Below are 6000 nucleotides of genomic sequence, written 5' to 3' on the forward strand. Positions count from 1 at the left end.
AGTCGTGTGATTGTTTAGCATACAGGAGGGGTGGGTTCGGGGTTATTTAATGGTAACAATTTTTAATTTTTGTTTTCTGTTATGAAAAGATTTCCTAAAAATATGGACTGAAATTAGCTGCACAAAATAGAAATTACTACTTATAATAACGGAGAATCTAAAGATTTGGTCGTCCCTCAGTTAGATTCTAACTAGTGATTACTAACCAAAAGACTTCTCTTTCAAATTCAACCTTATAGTTGTCCTTTATTGCTTATCTATTAGAGAAGGTGGTGTGGAATGTAATATAAATTCTTTTATATGCCTCATTTTTCTCCTACTATATATTGTTTTATTGGCTTAATACATTTTTAAATTTGTCATATATATATATAGTAAATTTTATTTGAATACATAAATTATGACTTATCTCAATTTAGCACCCGAGCACATGATAATATATTTCTATTTGAATTTTAAAAATACTTTTGTGTGTATTCTCAAGTGTCTATTCCATAGATAAGTTAACTGCTTAAAATATGTCACCTCATTTAATTATACGCATTAGCCTCAATAACTTGTAAAACCTGAGAATCGTTCCAACTATAATTGATGTGTATAATTAAAGAAAATGACATATTCTATGCCAATGTACCTAAATATTACATAAGTTTTAGTTTCCCAAGCAATAGTAATTGTGACAAAGGGGGCAACATATTTAAGGTTTTTGAGTATCTTTTTTTTTTTTTTTTTTTTTTTTTGGGGGGGGGGGGGGGGGGGGGGGGGTTTAAAAAGGATTAGACAGTGTCTGTTTAGCATAGGGACACATGATTAAATTAAGCATGAAGCGTTGAAGCTTTATTTTTGTATAAAAAAACTATTATAATGTACATTTTATAGAACTAATTACAAAAGGAAGAAATGCCATTTCCCTCATCACATAAATTTTGGGAAATCAAAAAGATTTAATTATATTAAGAAAATTAAAGTCATAATTCTCTTCATATTTTCATTATAGTTAGTATATCTTAAAAGAAAATAACATTACCAACATCTCATCGAAAGAATAAATGTAGCATATATAATTGATGTCTCTTGAACCAAATTATTTTTCTTCTTTTTGAAAGAAAGTGTTATAATTCATAATGGATGTTTTTAATCACACAGATGTTATAGCTAAGTTGGATATCAAGAAATTTTCAAAGTCTAAATCTAAATAAAATTCAATAAATAAATAATGCAAAAAATAAGTCTAAAATAAGGACAAGAAAGTCTTTATTCAATTTTTAAATACTTTTGGTGCGATTTAAATTTTTGAAGAGCCTTTAGTTTTTAGGAATTTGCAGAAAATGTCGAACTAATCTTTCAATAACTTAATATCACAAAGAACGGAAAAAAAGTAATTACAAATTTAATTTTAATATTAGTTTTGGACCGGACTTAGCACGGGTCAAATAATACTAGTAATATTTATGAGCCTATTTGGATGGGCTTAAATAAGTGATTTACTAGCACAAAATATTTAAGCCAAAAAAAATAAGTTGAGGTAGGCTAACTTATTTTTTTTTGGCTTATAAGTCGTTTTTTATCGCCAAACGGATCCAGGCTTATTTTATGCACAAAAAAGCCAAACAATCAAAAAAGTAATTTGTAATGACTCATGTTTACGTATTTTTATCGACGAGATAATTTGTAATGACTTGTTTACTTTACGAGATATTATGGTCACAAATGTTCACATTCCACTAGTATTACTATTTGAAGAGTGTAACATTTTTCCTTTAACCACAACTTTATATATATGTTTATCAAACTATCAATCAATATATAATATTAAGCTAGGCATAGACAATCCTATGTGGCACCTCTTTATGATCTCCATTGACATTTATCTTTTTTCTCCTTTTTTTTGACTTTTTCACTCATTTCTTTTAATTATTTTATTTTAAAAAATCATCTCCATAACTCATATCTCTTAATTATTCCATTAGTAATGCTAAGTTAGCCACGTAACAAATTGCAATAACACCCAAGTTAATTGTTTGTATGAGCAGCCCACGTGTAGCAGCACAACCTAAATAGCCTCCATTCACTATTCCTCCATCTCCATTCACAATATTGTGATTTGGAACGTTTCTTCTCTACTTTCACAATTTAATAAATCATAATTACCAACAAATTTATTGCGTATGATAATGAAGAACTGAAAAGGCATTTAGGTAGCATATATCATTCATTTCCTCATTTCATATTTTCTGCACAGAAAGTATTCCCCTCTTTTTTCCTGCCTCATTTGTTGGTGTTTTTGTCCTTCTTTTTCATCTTAGTACTTCTATATTTGACTGATCATCTACAACCCATGCTATGGTGAGCTTTTTCATGTCCTAATAGATTTCATTTTTGTAAATACTAAAATAAATGTACTCTTTTAAGGCATGTGTGTCAGGCCAAGTAATTACATGATTAGCATGTAATTGAGTGTAATTAGAATTCTCAAGGGGGATTGAGAACTCTCCAATTCTCAGGGGGACTTTTTAGTTTTTATCTTTTTCTTTTTATTTTATTTTAATTTCTTTTGTTTTTAATTTCTACTCCCTCGATTATTTTTTAGTTTTTATCTTTTTCTTTTTATTTTATTTTAATTTCTTTTGTTTTTAATTTCTATTATTTTTATTTTTACATTTCAAATTATTTTATTTTTTAAAAGAATTTTTATATTATTTATCTTTCATTTTCTTTCTTCTCATTTCTCAACCTTTATTTCTTGTAATTTCATGTAATTGCTTGTATTTTTTTTTTTCATTTAGCGTAACTACGTTATTATTCTAGTTTTTGAAATTACACTTCCTAATATTAGAAAGAATGAGTAATTAACAAACTTGACATAAACGAATGACGTTATTAAAGTAGAATTGCGTTGTTGAATGAGGTTATAGACTTAAATACATTTTCACTTTCTTTTAAATTATATTTACTTATGTTATGTTGGAATTTATTTTATGTTATGTTGAAATGTGACATTAAAGTATCATGTTAAACTTTTTTTTTTTTTTTTTTTTTTTTGGATTTTGAATTTAGGTTATACTATTCACTTGTTTGACATTGCATTTTGTTCATTTTCCACTTACAATTGATAGATTATTTTTTTGTCAAACATTTGAATAACGTTATCACATATATGTATATTATTAATTTTTTTGTCAAACATCCAGTCCATGATGTTCTTACAAAATGTGTGCTTTTAATTCTTATAATTAATCAAATTATAATGTTATTTGAAAAATACATACAATTTCTTTTACAATATTATTTACAAATATGTGATTATTAATTAATGTATTTTCAAGAAATAATATGTTCCTTAAATAAATTTAATATATCATTTATAAAGGCATATCTTTTTCAAATATTAATCTTTATTTTAAACTAATCTAACTGTGTAATTACACGTGTGCAACCAAACAATATGCTTGTAATTACATTGTAATTATGTTATGATGTAATTAATATAGTGGTAAAATCTCTTTTGATTGTAAGTTGAGTCCGAAGGTAAATCACATGAGACAACGAAAATTGCAAAATGAAGGTAAGAGTCTTTCAAGGTAGTTTTTTGTGATGCATATTGTTGTAGTTTTTTTTTTTTTTTTTTTGTGTCTTTATTTTTAAAATGATCTTGAGTTTTTAATAGGCGGCGTAATTATCAAATGAAAAGAAAATAACTCCACAAGATCTCGACAAGAAAAAAATAATATATGTGTGTGTGTGGTGTTGGTGGTTGTGTTGTTGTTGTTGTTGTTGTTGTTGTTGCTCTTTTAATATGTTAGTTATGTTGCAGGCTTGTAGTTAAAGTACTAATTCATATTTAATAAGTTTGTCTTTTTCTAGGCTTAAAATTCCTATTTTGAATTTTACGAGTGATTGTACCAAGTTCATATTGTATTTGATGATATTTATGTTGTTTACAATTAGTATTATTATATCTACACGCTCCCAAAACAAATGACCATATGTAAAATATTTTTTTTTTGCTGCAAGAAAATTGATATTGTATATATTGCATATACAAACAATAGAGGAACATAAAGAATCACAATTAAGAAGGATTCAACTTACTTGAATCAGCTAAACGACTTTTGACGAGCTTTAAAGATGTTGTCTCAACAATTTCTTAATCTGCTATGGCAAAACAAATTTAGAAGATGCATTTGAAATTATAAGAGCGGGGTCACTTAAAAAGGCTTTCATCAATGGTAACAATTGAGAAACATTGAATCAATGCAATGTATAATGTAATTGTTATTGTGTGCATATTGATGTGTGTGTGGGGTTTGTTTTGGGGGGGGGGGGAGGTCAATGAATATTATTTAAAAAGTATTTTTCTCGTAATTGTTCTTTCAAATATAAAGCATGAATCATGAAAATATAAGTAAAAGTAATCAAGAGTGAGAAAAATCTAGAATTTTTTCGTTAAATTAGTAGAAGGAAAAAGAAAAATTTGCTTGATTTAGTTGAAACTGAATAAAATTCTGAGGGAAAGAAATAACCTAAAAACAGTTTTTGACCTAACCATTTAGATAAAGTAAATGAAAGGGAAAATGATTAAATAATTCCTCAAACTTGTAGAATTATCCAACACATGTTATACTTTACGAAGGTCCTATGACCCCCCGGATCATTTTCAAATCGGAATATTGACATCATTAAAATGTCAATAAAAAATATTTATGTAGAAAATAAAGCATATACACGCGCCTTATTTTCTAGTTCTCTTTATCAAATTTTTTTGTTTCTATTATTGCATTCTCTTATTCCACCATCTGAGTAATAAATAAAAATAAAGAAAACAATATATATTCTTGAAAAGATCTATTTTATTTTTTTCTTACACAAGGAAAGAAAAATAATCACAGAATTGATATATATTGCTAATTACATAAGCTTTTTCGTTGATATATGTCAATATTCTTGTTTCCAAAGCATAAGTCGTGGGTCACTTTGAATGCCTTAAAATATTCTTTTTCTCCATTTTTGTGTTTTTACTTGACTCGTTCCAAACACTTCCTTCTTGAATCACTATTTTAATGGTATGTTGTCATTGATTCAACAATCAACAAACCCCATTTTTTCATAAAAAAAAAATAAACTATAAAATAAAGAGTTTTGAAGATGCAATTGATTATGATTCATTGAAATTTGCAAAAATATTATTCAGCTTGATTGGCCCTTTCCACAGTTAATTTTCCGATTTGGGTGATAATTGGGTCAACTAGTGGAATAAATAATTTCATGAGAGTGAAATCTACAAGCAAATATCCATTTGATTGTAATATACATTACACTATTGATATATTAGCATAAATGATGTGCATATTGCCTTGTCAATTGTGCTTGAAAGAAAGAAAAAAATTTAAGGATTATCTTTTGTTTCTTTTAGTGGTGTTGAATGATTTTGGGGGAATTTAATAGAGATTTGAGAAAAGAATATTTGGATCTTAAATGAAAGGAAGAGAAGAAAGAGATGAATCATGGGTGAAAATATATGGCTTAAAAAAAGAGGGAGGGTTAGAAAAAAGAGAGAGTTATTATAATTAATTGTATGGTATCTAATTAAAAAATGACACTTCGCCCCTATCTCATTAGTCAAACTTTGACTTATTTTTTTTGTCTCACACGACTATACGATATAAGCACATTAAATCGTGACCACATCATCACATTAGAGGTTTATAATTCCAATTAAAAACACAAAATATTTAAAAACATAAATTTTTTTAATTGAGGAATTTATCTTTTAATTTTAAAATGAAACAAATGTGATTAAATCATCAATGTTCTTTTCAATCTTTAGAAAAAGGACCAAAGATTATGTTGTTAATATTACCGCGTGAAGGGCGGATAGATTCACTAGTTTCAATATAAAGACATCACTTGTAGTATTTTATAATTGAAAATTATAATTTTAAAAAAATAAAAAATATTTAAATGAAAATAGAAAATAAAGCATTTAACTCCCTTTTTTGC

Source organism: Lycium ferocissimum, chromosome 10 (genome assembly GCF_029784015.1).
Source record: "Lycium ferocissimum isolate CSIRO_LF1 chromosome 10, AGI_CSIRO_Lferr_CH_V1, whole genome shotgun sequence".
In the NCBI taxonomy this organism is placed as follows: domain Eukaryota; kingdom Viridiplantae; phylum Streptophyta; class Magnoliopsida; order Solanales; family Solanaceae; genus Lycium; species Lycium ferocissimum.